The sequence below is a fragment of the Gavialis gangeticus genome, unplaced genomic scaffold (genome assembly GCF_001723915.1).
Source record: "Gavialis gangeticus isolate Ggan-Ray unplaced genomic scaffold, GavGan_comp1, whole genome shotgun sequence".
Lineage (NCBI taxonomy): Eukaryota > Metazoa > Chordata > Crocodylia > Gavialidae > Gavialis > Gavialis gangeticus.
The window spans coordinates 32616800-32633312 of record NW_017729033.1 but is presented as its reverse complement, the minus strand read 5'-3'; the positions used below and the strand labels follow the sequence as shown (position 1 = coordinate 32633312).

Here is a 16513-nt window from a genome sequence, read left to right as displayed (position 1 = left end):
CCCGCGCCCGCCCAGACTCACCCGCTGTACGGCAGCGCCGCGACCCCGCCGCTCCCCGCCGCCGCCGACTCCAGCAGCCTGCGGCGGAAGTGACCTCAGCTCCCCGGCGCGTTCCACGCCGCGCCATTGGCCAGCGCTGCCGCCGCCGCAGCTCCCTATTGGTCAGCGCCACCGCGGCACAGTAGAGCTCTACAGGGCGGCTGCCCGGGGGGGCGCTGCTGAGGTGGCGCCGCGGGGCTGGAGGGGCCTCCCCTCCCCGCCCGGATCGCGCCTGCAGTCCCGCTCGGTGATCCCGGCCCCGGCCCGCGCTTGTGTCGCCCTAGGGTCGGGGAAAGCCTCATCGTCGGAGCTGGCCCGGACCTTCTGCTCCAAGACCTGGTGCCACGTGGTAGGAAAATGCGGGGTTTGCGAACTGCCCGGTGCCAGCTCCTGGTGCGGGGGAAAGAAAAAGGCACCTTGGAGAACGACCCAAGTGGGGCTGAGGCTGGAAACAGGCAACCGGCTTGATTGGGATTTAAACGTTTTGGCTCTCGCAGCGAACCCGAGACCTTCCAGACTGACATGCTGTGGCCCCATGCTGAGGGCCTGTGAAGTGCCTGGAGCAAAGCGTAACAATGGGAGAGGGATAAGCCCCCTTCCCCACGCTAAGCCAGTATGAAGTGTCTGAGGCTAAAATCAGGAGATGGACAAGCCCACATTAAGTTCCTGTGAAGTATCCAAGCTGAAAAGCAGGTGACCAGCTTGATTTGAATGCAAGTGTTTAATCTCAAGTCTAAGCAAGTCCAACACCTTACAGAGGGACGAGCTGCAGGTACGTTAAGTACTTGTGAAGCCACTGAGGCTAAAAACAGGTGACCAGCTTGATTCAAGTTTGAGCATTTTATCTCAAACCTTACAGCTAGACAAGCTTGTCCCACATGAAGTACTTGTGAATTATCTGAATTGACATGTGCCCCCAAGATTTCTGTGCTGACTGTGGGGAGCCAGCACCCAGCAGTAGCAGGGGCCGTGGTGGCAGCACGGTTATGTCCCCGCTGTCCCTGCTCACCACTGTCAACATTTGCATGTTGGTTGTGATTAAACCCATCATCTTTTTAGCTTTAGGGTGCACAGTTCTTCTCAAGTTTTACCTTAATATGGAGTTTTTCACTACACATGGGTTTGTGTTAGTCCAGTCAATTCAATGCAGCAAATACCTTTTCTGCTAGAATAGATTCTGTTATAATAAGAACTGGTAGTGGATTATACTTTCTGAGTGACAAGGTGTTCTTCTGTTCTAATGGATGCCATTGCAAAGTAAGGGCTTAGTTTACCTTCAGCAGGGTCACAATGTGTATGTCAGTGGTTATTAACCTTCCTCTACATTCACTGTACCCCTTCACAACTGTTCTGAATTTAACAGCATCCCTTTTCAAAAACTAATGCATAAAAATAATAGAATTGGAGCATTGTTGTAGCCATGATGGTCCAGGGAATAGAGGGAGAGGCACAGATGTTTTGTAGCATCTTTTGTTTTCCAACTATATAGTTGGGAGAGCTGTTGGATGGGCTTTTGCCCATTGAGTGCCCTTCCCCAGTTCTAAGAAAATGGTACTGTAGATACACATACAAGCTGAGCTAAATAGCAGAGAAAAGACTCTATGTAGATGAAAATAGTCTGCTTAAAGAAATAGATGAAGGCTGTGACTTAGCAGGTGTTATCAGGAACCATTGTAAGATGAACGAGTAGTAGGAGAGGCCATCAAGTTAGTGCAGATGGAAACCATTCAAGAAAGATGAGGTTTAATTATTACCTGTGAAGTGCAGGGATATTAGTAGCAATATTTATTGGGTTGTTATGAGCTACAGTTCCCTTCATCCTGGAAAGGGTAGCTAACAAACCCCAGTTGAGAATTGCTGGTATACACTCTTTTAAGCTCCATTAGTTTTCACTCAGATGCCTCCTGCTGGTCTTAGGGTTTTGTTTGCCTCTGTTTTGCTTCTTTAGGCTCCAGAATCAGAGGGAAAAGGAGAAGGGAATGCAGATAATGTTGCAGAGGCTGCAGGGACTGAAAAATCTACTTAACCATGGGTTTGCACTCTCTGGATCTCTGACAACCTTGGATTAGTTTAATAATATTGCCATTTTAAACTATCATAATTAGGAAATGCCCCTATGGATCTTATAGAATTTACACTTTCAGATCTATTGCTACAATTTCTTTGTAAACATCATTTTATAGATTAGATTTGGTTCACCGCTTTCTGCACAACCAGAAGAATTAGAGAATTTTAAAATAAAAGCTGAGATTCTAGAGTATGAAATAACAATAGTTCAAGCCCATAAGAATGATGGCAATTTTTCTACTTTCAATTTTTCTAGTAACACCTAAAATGATACAGATTAAAATAAACATATTTAATGGTAATGAAATAGACACATTTATCTGAGGTCAAAACACTGAAAAAACATTCATCTTCTCCAAGGGGTCTTTTCTTCTTTAGAACAGACATGGTTAACTTACTGTGGAATTAATGAGACAATTGTCTGTATCAAAGGTGGTAAGCATTTAGTATTTAAATAAAAACAAATAAGCTGAAATAAAATCAGTATTAGAATCTGAATAGCCACTGTCAGGAAATTTGGAATTGGAGGTTGTTTTGTGTTGCTCGTTCCACCTGCATCCAAACCAATTCTCTACTGTCACCTAAGATTGTGGTGCCAACCTATTCTTGCATTTCTCTTTCTTCCATGCAACTTAAGCCATTAAGGAAATTAGCTATCAAGCTACTCTAACTCCTCTTTCTCACTTTTTCCTTTGGTTACCAGTTCTCAATCTGTCTGAACCATCAGCATAGAATTTTATAGATTTCATAGACATTAGAGCTGGAAGGGACCTCGAAAGATCATCGAGTCCAGCCCCCTGCCCCATAGGCAGGAAGTCAGCTGCGAACTGTTTTTCATTATTGCTTTCATCATTGCCCATTCTCATTCCAAGACATTCCATAAATTTTCTGTTTTTCTTCTGCTGCCATTCCTTCTGTATCTTTTCTCTATTGACTCCACCACCACCACCATCATCATCATTTCTAAATTTAGGTATTCTGAATGCTGGGGAGTTGGGGAAAGTGAGGTCACTCTGCAGTGAGATGCTTCATTATAACTGCTTTTGAACAGCCAAATGCACAACTTAGCTTTACTTCATGATGAGTCATTGTTTTAGCACATGAAGCTCAATTCCAAATTACGAATTCAGCTTTGTGACATATTTATCATGTTTCTTGGCAGCACTGCCAGACACACTTCATTTAAGAAGTATTCCAGCAGCTCGCTGTTTGACATCTAGCAAATCTATCTGGAAAGCCATACCATTCTGAGGGTCAAACTTTGAAAATCCAAGCATCAAAAAGACAAACTGGATTCTTCTCTAAGCTGTTAATAGACTACTTTTATTTATGGGCAAAACAGTTGTCAATGCCAAGGTACTGAAAATTAGGAATATACAACAGCTTCTACAAATGCATTCGGTATTACATTTTATATCAGTGCAGTGCCATTGTTGGACTTGAGAAACGAGCATTGAGTGGTAGTATTGTGCTGCAGGCCTGGCATAACTAGCAGTAGTTGCAAAACTTCAGGGTGACAAATAACCCTTCCCTGGAGACCTGAGCAGAAGTCACTCCAGATCTAAAGTGGCAGCAAACCACCATGAGCATTCCTTTATCCTTTCCAAAGTATGTGGACATTGGCATGGGACACTGCCACTAATCAAATTGCTACCAATCAGGAGCTAACCAATTTGGTATAGGCAGATTGATGGTTGAGACTATGTTGTTATAAATATGTGCTGCTATTAAAAGGTACAATCATCCCATGTTTTAAGATTTGCCACTCCACCTGAGATTATTGATGTCTTTGGATACATGGTGTTCCCCAGCCACATATGGAACTGGTACAACTCATACTCCTGATATGAAATCAAGAGAAGGCTGAGAGTCCCTAGAATTCATAGAGTTCTCTCTCTGTCATCCTCAAAGACCTGGTTAATCACTGTGAAAGGTTTACCGACAGTATTAGCAAGGGGTGGCCTGAAAAGAAAATCACGATGCTAGAGTTTTCAGAAATTTGCATCTCTTCTTTACTGAAAAAGGTAGATTTGTCATCATGGTTAAAGCTATAGATGCTTATAGCATGCACATTCACTTTCTTATTCTGAGACCTGCTTTCCTCATCCTATCATGGCTTATGAAGCCTTTCATTGGACACTTGGATTGTAGTAAAGAACTGCATAACTAATCTCCTAAGCAATTATAAGATAACAATACAGTATGTCCTTGGAAGAGCAGTAGATGATAGTAATGGAAAGGCTAGAAGTATAGCCAGTAAGTACCTAAAATTATAAATATATTGTTGTCTACATTACTTTCTGAACCACAAGTAGTGAAGCAACTTTTATGTGGCACTGAGCACATATATTCTGTCACAGTAGAGCTCATTAGCACATATACAGCACTACAGTATGGTAGCTACACTACTACTGGTTTGGAAGGTCATATAGGTGCCATAATTGAGTGGTATAGTACATGAGAAAACATTGGGTTCTGTTTGGTGGGGATTGCAGAGGGGCTGGTTTATTATGGTGTGCACCATTATTTTAACATGGTTTGTGCACATTATTAATTTGAAAAATAGTCAGGAATATGGTTTCACTGTGGACAGTATGGAGATGCTAGCACAATGTGACTGCTGGGCTTCAGAGGGTATGTCCTTTACTATAAAGTGGATGTTTTTTTTCTTACTAGATGTGCTTTTCAATATGCAGGGCTTTTGTAGGAAGACTTGGGGATGTGCTTTCATTATATCAGAATATTCTGGCTTTTGGGTGAAAATAAGAGTGATAAGAGAGGAGCAGCTGAACAAAAGAGATCATTTTGTTTTCCTAAAATTGCAAATGCTAAAACATTGTGCAGCAGTAGGGGGGGGGCTGCCAAAGCAGGAAAAAAAAAAACCCACACCAGTTCAGAATCTTTTAGACTTCTTTTCTCCAAATTCAGATAAAGCTTATAGTTGCTTGTTGCCTCAGTCTTTCCTCTTCACAACCAAATAGGAATCCCAAGGGCTGGATTTGTATGCAGAAACCTTGTATTTGGGTTTCATCTCAGAAATTGCTGTTTCGTCTGCTATGATGGAAGGAAGTGCAGCTGGTAGTTCTTTTGGCAAAATGTTTCTTCCAGTGGGAGTTCGCCACAGTCTAGACAACTTCAGGCTAAAGTGGGGGTAGCAACCTTTAATGCAGTGTGCTTTCCAAAGCAATGTGCATCTGCTCATGATTTCTGCTGAATCCCTCTGCATTCCCCTTCTCTTGTCAATAGTATTCTGGTTGCAGAAAATCCCTTCACTGGAAGCTGCCTGGGTACAGAAACACTGTCTTTACTGGTTCTCTGTCCTTTTCAGTTTCATCATTGAGAAACCCTCTTAATTTCTGAACCATCATCCCTCATTACTCAGATGTTTTCACAAAGTCATGGAACTTCTCCTCTTTGGTTCTTGTTTTCTTCACTGACAGTTTGTCTAATATTTGTCAATTAGAATCTGAATACCTCAGTGGTGTACTTTCTTACAAAGTAAGAAAAAAAAAGATACAAGCAGTATTGTTCATTGTGACACCGTCTCCCACCCCATTCTCATTAAAAAGCTAGGTGACTGTGGCATTGATGCCTACCCAGTCAGATGGATAGCAAATTGTCTGAGGGGCTGCACTCAGAGTGATGGTAGATGGGTCATATTCGATCTGGAGGGATGTGAGCAGTGTAGTCCCCCAGGGCTCGGTCCTTGGGCCTGCACTGTTCAGTTTCTTTATTAGCGACTTGGACAAGGGGGTGAACAGCACCCTGCTCAAATTTGTGGACAACACCAAGATTTGGGGTGAGGTGGACACACTAGAAGGGAGGGACAAGATACAGCTGAACCTGGACAGGTTACAGGGGTAGGCAAATGAGAATAGGATGAGATTCAATACTGACAAATGTAGGGCACTGCACTTGGGCAGTAAGAACCAGCAGCATACCTACAGGCTGGGGAACTCTTTTCTTCTTGAAAGCACAATGGCAGAAAGAGATCTTGGAGTCATCATCGATTCCAAGATGAACATGGGCCACCAGTGCGAGGACATGGTCAGTAGGGCTAACCGCACCTAGCCGTGCATCCACAGATGCATCAAAAGCAGGGCCAAGGAGGTGACCCTCCTCCTCTATGCAATACTGGTCAGGCCACAATTGGAGTAATGTGTCCAGTTCTGGGTGCCGCACCTCAGGAGGGATGTGGACAGCATTGAGAGGGTCCAAAGGAGGGCCACTCGCAAGATCCGGGGACAGCAGGGCAGACCATATGAGGAGAGGCTACAGGACCTTAACTTGTTCAGCCTTCACAAGAGAAGGCTGAGAGGGGACCTGGTGGCCATCAATAAAAAACTTACTGGGGGGACCAGTAGGGAATGGGAGAGACCTTGTTCCCCCAAGCGCCTACCGGAGTAACAAGGAATAACAGCCATAAGTTGTTAGAGAGTAGGTTCAGACTAGACATTAGAAGGTACTACTTCACAGTCAGGGCAGCTAGGACCTGGAACCAACTTCCAAGGGGAATAGTGCTGGCTCCTACCTTGGGGGTCTTTAAGAGGAAGCTTGACGATTACCTAGCTAGGGTCATTTGAGCCCAGTTCTCTCCTGCCCAGGACAGGGGATCAGACTAGAAGATCTGCAAGGTCCCTTCTGACCCTACATCTATGAATTGTTCAGTTTCCATTCCAACAAAGATTTTTCACCCAACAATTCTGAGATGTCATCTGAAGAGCGCTCCAGAGAGAATTTGGAAATGGTCAATCTTTTTCTACCTTTTCTCCCATGAGCTTTGGAATCATAATACAAGATTCCTTTCTGGCTCACTCAGATTGCTACCAGTGCATGGCTGGCTGACAGCATATGACACGCTCAGATCTTCTGTTGCATTACATTTCACATTTATACAGTGTTGCCAACTCTCATGATTTTTGACATTGTTCTTAAAGTCTACATTTCGGGAATGTGAAAAACTTGGCTCTTTCAACATGGAGAAGGGACATATCCTTCAAATGTCAGAATTGCCTGCAGACGTGCAAATGCTGTGGATTACTCTTCTAGCCCCAAGCTTACCCCAACCTGCAAACTGTGTTGCTAACTCTCATGATTTCGGTGTTGTTCTTAAAGGCTACACTTTGGGAATGTTTTATTTTTATATAAAAATGTATTGAGAGAGAAAGAGAGAGAAAAAACAAAATATTCCCAAAGTGTAGACTTTAAGAACATTTGAGGAATGTCTCTGCTCCATGTTACAGTAGAGAACATGCTATTGCAGGCCTGGCTGCTAAGCTATTGTGTTAGCAGTTACCAATTAATCATGATTCACTCAGAGACCAGCTCAATATACAGTAGGTAGCTACTACATAACGATTTAATGAGTATGGATTAACACCTACAAAATCATGACTGAGGAGAGGAAATAAATCAATACAGATGATCAACTGTCCCAAGACAGACAGTTGCACAAGTACCCATGTCACGAGTTTTGTCTGGCAGCAGCTAAGGGTGCAGGGCCCCAGAACCTCCTACACCTATCTCCTTGACAGCTAGCAGGCTTCTTGGCCACAGCAGGGGCTAGCAGGCCTGCAGCTTTCACTGTGCTGCGCCTTAACACACACAGGGTCACCCATGGCATGAGTTTTGCTTGTCCGCAGCTTGAAGTGCAGTTCCCCCCAAACCCCTGCACTTATCTTCTTGAAACGTGGCAGGCTTTGTGGCCTCAGTAGGGGCTAGCATTCCTGTAGTTTTGACCCTGCTGTGGCTTAACACATACACGACACAAGTTTGGCTCTCAAGATTTTGGTGTGCAGTTTCTCCAAACCCCCTGCACCTTTCTTCTTGAAACTTGGCATGCTTTATTCCCTCAGAACGGGCTACTATTTCTGCAAGATTTATCCAAATCTGGCCAGAAATAACAAAGTTACAAGCTGTTTTGACCTTCCTCGTTATAGCCTATGGGCGAATGTCAAAACAGCATCGAAATGGTGAAACATTTCGACTTGCCTCATTTCATTTCAAGCTGTTTAGACAATATCTGTTTCATTTCAATTTTGCTATTTCAACTTCAAAACAGCATCGAAACAAAACTGGTGGTGAAATTTCGCACAATCCTAGAACACACCCATTTCTGAAGCATCTAAGAAATTATCAACATGTACATTGCTCTTATTCACCAAAATGGCTCTTCTTTATGTTCTTTGTGGCTGGGATATGGCAGCCTTTTCAAGAAAGAAGGAAAAGTCCTGCTGTGTAACATGAGAGCCCTGTTAGAGCATTTCCTATACTTATCATTCCTTTTAATGCCCGTCCCCTCATGGGCATGCTCAGATTTGCTATTTGGGGCCATTTTTGCAGTCATTTACAAACATAATGGAAGTTAAAAAAAAGTCACAGGAAAGTAGGGTGAGAAGGGACCTCACGAGGTCACTTAGTCCAGATCCCTGGTCAGGGCAGGATCATCCCGACTAAATCATCCAAGGAAAGTCTTTGTCCAACTTGGTCTTGAAAATATGCAGGGATTAAGATTCCACATCTTTTCTAGGTAACCTGTTCCAGTGCTTGGCCACTCTCATAGTCAGAAAGCTCTTTCTAACAATTTTTCTTCCTAATAATGTTGATACTTTCTTACTAGTGCTGCACAGTGTACGAGTTTCCTACCAGTAGTTTGTTTACTGCTGCAACTAGTTTCTATACTAGTTTTGTACTGAGAAAAAGTCCTTGCTTAGATTTGTACTAAAAAAAAAAAATAATTTTCATTGCTGAACTGAATTAATTTATTGGTTGATTCGTAACAACTGAAATATACATTATACTCCAAAATACAGCTACACAACACTTTTCCCAATGACCATATTCTAGGGTAAAGTATTCTTTTTTGCTGGTATGGTTAGCACTTGAATACAGGAAACAGTAGGCAGAGCATGGCCTGTGAGGGACAGAAGCAGAAAGTGGTGTGGTCACCAGTTAGGCAGGGAGGTTGAGGGGTTGGAAATGGCTCAGTTGGGCAGACAAGAGGGATCCAGGAAAGGAGATGGAGACTAGCTGTAGCTGGCAGGTTTCTTGTTGCAAAGCTGGCTATTGAATTATTATCATCATCAACTGCTATGCAGTGCTATTTGGGCATGCAGACAAGTTAATTTGGAAGGAGGTAGAGTTTCTCTCAGAAAGTTTACTAGCTCACATCTACCCACAATTTCAAACATTCAGTTCCAGAAATAAAGACGTATACAAGATGCAAGTCACAGAATACAATACCAATGATTTCTAATAAAGGCAAAAATAATGATTCTTACTAGTCTTCTTTGCCATGCTGCTGGCATGATGAATGCTTTCAGGGACAAAAGTCTGGTTAACAACAGGCATAAGAGCCTGGGTGTCTGTTTCTAGATGGATTTTGGTCAGATCAAAGATGTCCTAGCTGTCAGGCACATATTTAAGTATGGAGTCATTGGCTGCACAATCCTGAGCATCTAGGACTCAGCCACTGTGTTTGAGAGGAAGTGTGGAACAAAGCTCAATGCCCTGTGCCAGAATACTGTCTCGCTCGTAATATATACAGGTCACTCACACCCTTCTAGAAACCTATTTGTTGCCTTTCATTGTCTTGTAAGTCATTTTCATGTATTTGGGATTGTTTTGCAACACTGTAGGGCGTTGTATTGTAATCCTTCTTGGCTCCATTTGGACACATGGTGAATTGGCTGGGCATAAGGCTAGAACAAAATATTAGGAAGCTCATCCCTGGAACATGAAGACACAAATGGACGGAACCTATTTGCTTGCTTACATTTGAACAGCTGGTCACCATAATCTCAGAGCAGTTCAGAATATAAGTGAAAAGAACAGCCAATCCACTCGAAACTAAGTAATGTAGTCTTCCAGCTGCTTTTCTGTCAAATAGTTTGTAGTAGAGATATAACCGTGGGCAGATCCAGGATTTTGTAAGGGGAGTGTGGATACAGCAAACAGTGCTGCAAGGACCCCAACTCCCAACCAACCCTTCCTTTCCCCTATTAGGGTAGGTAGACACTGCTATGGGAGCTGTAGCTGAGGATTCATTTTTAAGGCCCTGAATCAGGTAAGAATTTCCCTCCCCTCCTTCTCCTTCATGCACAGCATGTCACCTCCTCTTCCATTCCCCCTCTTCTGAGCCTACCATTACTACTGTCCTCGGCTGCCCCAGGAGTGGGAGGAAGCTCAAGAGCCACTCCTGATCCACTTCAACTGGGGCTGTGCTGCATGGGGAGCTGGGCTCAGCCAGGGACAGCTGCAGCAGGTGTATATGGGTTCTCCCTCCCTCAGCCTGCTTCTGGATTGGCAGGAACACCCAGAGGGACTGGGCAGGGAAGAGGAACCCTCCCGGTGCCACTGGTGCTCAACTCCTTATGCATACCAGCTGAAGTTGGGCAGGAACAGGTCTAGAATTCCCCATGTCCCCACGTCAGATACATAGGCATAGTGGCAGGTGGGAGAGGTGGGGAATAGAAAAGGAAGGGACATGTCATTGAGCATGGAGGGGAAGGAGGGGGGCAGGAATTCTTACCCAATTCCAGGACCTAGAAGAAAAGTCCTTGGCATGGTCTGAAAGGCGGGTGCTACTGTGCCCCCTCTAAATCTGCCCCTGGACATGACCACAGGAATATTAACATGGTATAACCCACCGTGAGATGTATTTACTGCTGCTTTTCAACAGAAGCATAAACATCACTTCACAATAAGGAATTAAGTCATGTAGATCTTTGAATAAAATTAAGTAAATCCCTTGTATAGACACTCATTTAAACTTTGCCTCCCCACCTTTATTCATTGCCCTATTGTTTTGCCAAATCTAAAAGTTTACCTTCTCCTTATTTCCATGGTTTCCATTCCTGCAAGTTCACACTTTAAAAGTGTCCTTTCTTGCCCTCTCACTCATTCACCCTCCCTCTTTCCGTCTCTCTCTTTCTCCCCCACAATTTCCTGAGCTTCTCTAGGAAGAAGCCCTGTGGCATTGCCAACATCCTCCAATATTTTGGTCCATCTTCAACTCACACTGTTCTTTGCCAACCAGTCTTATTTCTTTTTTTCTGTGTCTCCAGTGTTTGACATCTGCATTTGGTTCACTGCTTAAAACACTCTTGTTCCATATAAATGCCAAATATTTATATTATAGAATTACAACCTGTTTCTGTGTTTACAACTAAATCATAACCACAAGTCTTATTAAACATTGGAGCTGCAGTATTAGAAGTTATTAAATCATCCATAAATTTGTCTATATTTGTAATTTACAGTTTTTATAAGGCTGAGCAACTCAGCACCCAAATCATACCTAAGCCCACTCAGGATTAAGACATTTGCCTGAAGGTTTTGATCCAATAAAATATCCTCAGAACACATTTAACACCCTGACAAGATTGTGCTCTACATAAAAATGCAGAAATAGCCACTTTAAGTGGTGATGGTGTCATTGTTTCCATCCTTTAAAGGAGCCTAGTGGACAAAGCACTGACCTTCCCCCCCACCCCGATCTCAGAAAGTTGGAAATCTAGGTTAAATGCCCTTCTCAGCCTTGAGAAGATTGATACTATATCTCTCAGCTCCCAAGAAGTGCCTCAGCTGCCAGGCTATAGCCAAGGCTGAAATGAAAAGACTCTTTACCTCCCTGATGTCTAAGCTAACCAACAAGAAATGCAGAAGACAGGGAGGTATTTTATATCTTTTCCTTGTCTGGGGCTTAAGCATCTAACTCTGGGCAGCAGGAAGGGCTCTGCTTCCCACATGGAGTCATGATTTACAACCCTTCATAAAGCTTAGGCTTCTAAGTCACTCCTTTCAGAAACTCAAGGTTGTTTTTTTTGGGGGGGTTATTTTGTTTTGTTTTGTTTTTTAAACAGACTGTGTTGGTGGTGGCAGTAGTAGATTTCCAACACTGTGGTGGTTCCTGGATGAAATTTAAGTTCAATTCTCTCCCCTTTCTGTGAGTGTTCAAACCCATACCTCCCACCTCCATGGGAAGGGCTCCAGCCACCAAGTCTATGCCATATTTTGACATAGAAGCACCCAAGCCCTCCTGATGAAGCTGGTCCATGATGCAGAAAATACGATTCATTGGGCCAGAAAGAAAAAGCAAGAATGAGCATAACTCTCTAGTCTGTTGACTAGGGGACACAGCTGGGCAGAACTAAACACAAATGGGATAAATACATAAACAGCACTTACAACAGGCATCTGAACCCAGGTCTCTCCCCTCCCACATTAGCGCTCTAACCACTATCATCATTGGCAGTCCCTCAGTATTAGGATGACAGTCTTCCAGTAAACCAAGAAGTCAGAGTCCAGACATGATGAAGAGGCCAATCTGAGGTCCACATGTTTGACTGCAGACATATCAAACAGTTCCAGGGAAAAGGAGTGGATTCTGGTGATGTCAGGTCACAGATCTTTCCCTTTGTCTCCCTTGTCTATCTGCTTTCATAGTTAGGCAAGTTCGCTCAAAATGATTGATGCCATCATGGCATCGCTGGAGAAAATTCAATGCTCAAGTCATCTGTGTATTGATGTTAATATCACATTTTTTTCAGATTTGCCTTCAACATGTTCTTGTATCTCTTCTTTTGACCACGTTTAGAACAGTGACCATTGGTAAGCTAGGAGTAGAAGACCTGTTTTGGGAGTTAGTAGTCAGGTATCCTGGTGGATAGCTGGTGGTACATAAACTTGGGTTCAATACTGGTGATGTTTGCTTTAAGCCAGAATGCTGGCATTCATTCTTCTGTCCTTCTAATTGGTATGAGTGATTTTCTGAAGACATCACTGATGTCAATGTTCCAGATCTTTAAGGCAGTGTTTCTGATATGTCATCCAAGCTTCACATCCATACAAAACTTGGTAGACAAGAAGTTTGGTATGATGTCATGATCATCAGAGATATGATTTGGGAGATGTCCAAAGGCAACTCTGGTAGATTTTATCCATTGTTAAATATTGTCATTTATGTTTAATTTTTGGGAAAGGTGGCTATCCAGGTAGGGAAAATGGTCAACATTCTTCAGAGACTGTCCTTTAAATGTAATCTATGGAGGAGCAAAGGTTTGGTTTAGGGTGGGTTGATAAAGTATCTTCATTTACATGAAGTTGATAGGGAGTGCAAGCATTTCATGTACTTCACAGAAGCAGTGACCAGGAACTTTTCAGCTGAGTGGGCAAACATGACACAATCATAAGCATATTGGAAAATCAGCAATGGAGGTGTTTGATTTGGAAGTTAACCTATTAATGTTAAAGCAATTCCTGTCCATGTGACACTGCAATGAGATGCAGAATAGCTGTGATCTAGATGGAAAAGGTTGTTGGTACAATCATACAACCTTACTCCACGCCAGTTCTAATAGTGAAGGGATCCATTTGCAAACCATTGCTTAGGTTGCCATCATGTCATTCTGAAGAAGTATGATGATGGTAACAGATTTTGGCAGGCATCCAAATTTCATCAGGAACTTCATAGGGCCTCTTTGTTGATCGACTCAAAGGCCCTAGTCAGGTCAATGAAGGCCATATAAAAATCTCAGTATTGTTCATGGCACTTCTTCTGCAGCTGTCTACCAAAGATCACATCTACATTTAGCTACCAACCTATTGTATAAAAGGAAAACACCATTTCTCCTCTCTCAGCTTTTTTTTATTATTATTATTTTATCTAAGAGTCTGACTGCTGTGTTTTGTGGGGACCTTATTCTAGCTGGTTGGCACTAAACATGCCTACTCATAGGGCCCATAGGGAAGATGGTACATGCCATGTTTAAGGATTCACATTGGATTTAGGCAAGTCAGCCATGAAAAAATGTAAAAAGTTCTGAAGCATAAGACAGAAGAAGAATTTTAGATACCCAGGGAATTTTGCTAGTGAAACTTGGGGATCTAGAGACTTTAGGCAGATATAGGATTGGGTGGTAGTTTTGAGAATGACAGCCTTGGACTGAGACACTTAAAGACCCATTTTAGATTCATAGGCCACTTCACGAGCGAGTCATAGGCCAGGTACAAACATTACACACAAACTGGTCTAAGTGATTGGGGCAGGGGGAGTAATTGATCTATACTCAGAAGTTCAGCACACACAGACCGGGCTAAAAATGGCAGAAGCTGATTTTGATGTGCTATTTAGGTTAGGCTGGTGAATCAAACTTCTGTACCAGATCCCCTACTGATTCAAATCAGATTGCTGTCCTCTGGCATCCCAGGCCCCCCCCCCCCACTCACAGGAAGGCATGGGCACAATCCCATGAGATATTTAAAGACCCTGGGACCCTGGCTCCTGCACACCCAGCAAGGGAGCTCCACAGCCCCATGTTCAGGCACAGCTCCACAGACCCTGGTCCTGAGCTCTCCCAGAGACTAGCCAGCAAATCCCCTCTCCTCAGCCCCATCTCCTGCCTCTGGCAATCATTAAATTGCAGGTAAGTAGCAAGGGGGAAAAGGGAGGCATCTTTATTCCCTGCACAAGTCCTGGGACCTGGGCACCTGTGTCTATGGGCCATGCCACTGCACCCTGTCACAAGGCATACACACACCTGTCATTGAACCCAGGAGAACCACTGTGCTCAGGCACATCACCACAGAGCCTGACCCTGGCTCCTGCACACAACATCTCAGTGGCCAGAGCCAAGCATCCTGCCATTCAGACCCCAAGCAGGAGCCTCTGGTGGGTTGGGGTAGTTGGGGGCAGAACATCAGAACTGAGCCTGCACAGAGGCAGCCCTGTGACCTCCATGGCTCAGCCACTTCTAGCAGGTACCCAGGCCATGGACATGTGGGGTGCTACAAAGCTTTGTTAGTCCACAGTTAAAGGGTTGTAGAGTACTAGGGAAGAGGGAGGATGGGGGTGACACTGAGCATTCATAATGAAGAGTGCTCTCTGGGGCTTTTCTGAAATCCTAAGGCTAGGTGTAGGGGAGGGTCCATGGTGATGTGGAAGGAGGTTGGGGATGTGTTTGCCTGTGCCCTGCAGCCAGTCAGGGGTAGCCCTTGGCACTCAGCAGTCTTCGGCAGCCCAGGGAGTCCCTAGGGCCAGCTGGGAGGCTTGTAAAAGCAGCCCCAACCTGCAGGCCTTGGCTAGTGCAGGCAACCTCAAGTCTCCTCCACCCTCACTAAAGGGTAAATGCGTGTTCTGTTTATTACCGATCCAACCTAGGCTGCTTCCAGAATACTACAAAAACAAAAAAGAAACCCAAACCCGAGGTGGAATAGATATTTTTGAACACCTGTACCTGGCTTTGCAGGTTCCCCCTCCCCCCTCAGTTTCTGAAATGTATGCAAGGGTACAATTACTTTTTTTCCCCTGTACATTTAGACTGGTAATACTGGGGGGCAGGAATGTATAAAAAGAAAGAAAGAATTCTGTTTCTAGTTTTAAATTCATTGGCTGATAATGAACATAGTTCATCTTTTGGTGACATCTAAATGAGCTTATTTGAATTTTTGAAGTCGCTTTGCAGTCTCAACAGGCACACTTAGTGATATTTTTAGTTTACAGTAATTTTTTTTAAAATAATGATGATCATAATAGGGAAGTCTCTATTCCCCTTCTGCGATTTCAAAATTAGAACATACTGCTTGTCAGCTGCAAGTTGTTTTTTCCTTGAAAGAAATACCAATCTTCTACTTTCAGTCTGTAATTAGCCATTTGATTTTAAGAGAACCAGCACTGAATAGGAGTTCAAGAAAGATTAAAGAAAGTAGAGTTTAAATAGACCTAAGCTACAATATTATAAATATATATGCATTTAACTTTCCACAGAGTAGTCTCACTGAAATCAATGTAAAAAATTAAGAATTTGCATGAGACTTTACAAAAGTCAGGGCCCTACCAGTTGGATTTCTAATGCTATGCAGGATTGTTCTCTATTATTCCATTCCAATTTGAATGACTGGCATTAAGGATTCTTCTTTATCACATGACACTGTTCCATAATCCAAAGAACACTTATCATTAGAATCCTCCTGTCCATATTGCAGCATTCATTCGCTTCTGTGCTTCGTTTAACTGTTCCAGCTACTCCTTAATTTCATGGATCAGCTCAAGTACTTAACTCTTCCTTATAAATAGCCAAGTTCAGTGGCTTCTCAAAAAACTGTCATTTTAAGTAGGAAATAACTCTCCAACTGTCTCACTATTTGTTTGTTTCTCCTGTATTAACTTTTCCTTATTTTCCCAGTTTCTTAGCTACTTTACTATAAAAATCAGAGAGGGGGGAAATTACTTTATAAAGCAAATTCTTGAGAAGCAGTTTTCACTGCAATAGTGCAGTCTGTTCTACTTCTCTGTAACTGAATGCTGGTCCTCAGGTGAATTCATTCATTGATTCAAATGAGAGTAGCTGGTAGTCAACATCTCTGAAAGTCAAATTAGGCAAAACTGAACAACCCTAATCCAGTTTTC

The 16513-nt window shown here is 43.3% G+C and overlaps 1 protein-coding gene across 1 annotated transcript in view; it reads right to left on the bottom strand.

Annotated features, from left to right (window-relative positions):
- The window catches only part of ZNF518B (zinc finger protein 518B), a 14599-nt gene extending 14514 nt beyond the window's left edge, over positions 1-85 (bottom strand). Inside the window, exon 1 of the mRNA XM_019526523.1 lies at positions 22-85. The gene's annotated coding sequence lies outside the window, so the exon portion shown is untranslated. The remainder of the gene's footprint in view (positions 1-21) is intronic.
- Positions 86-16513: the final 16428 nt, after the last annotated feature.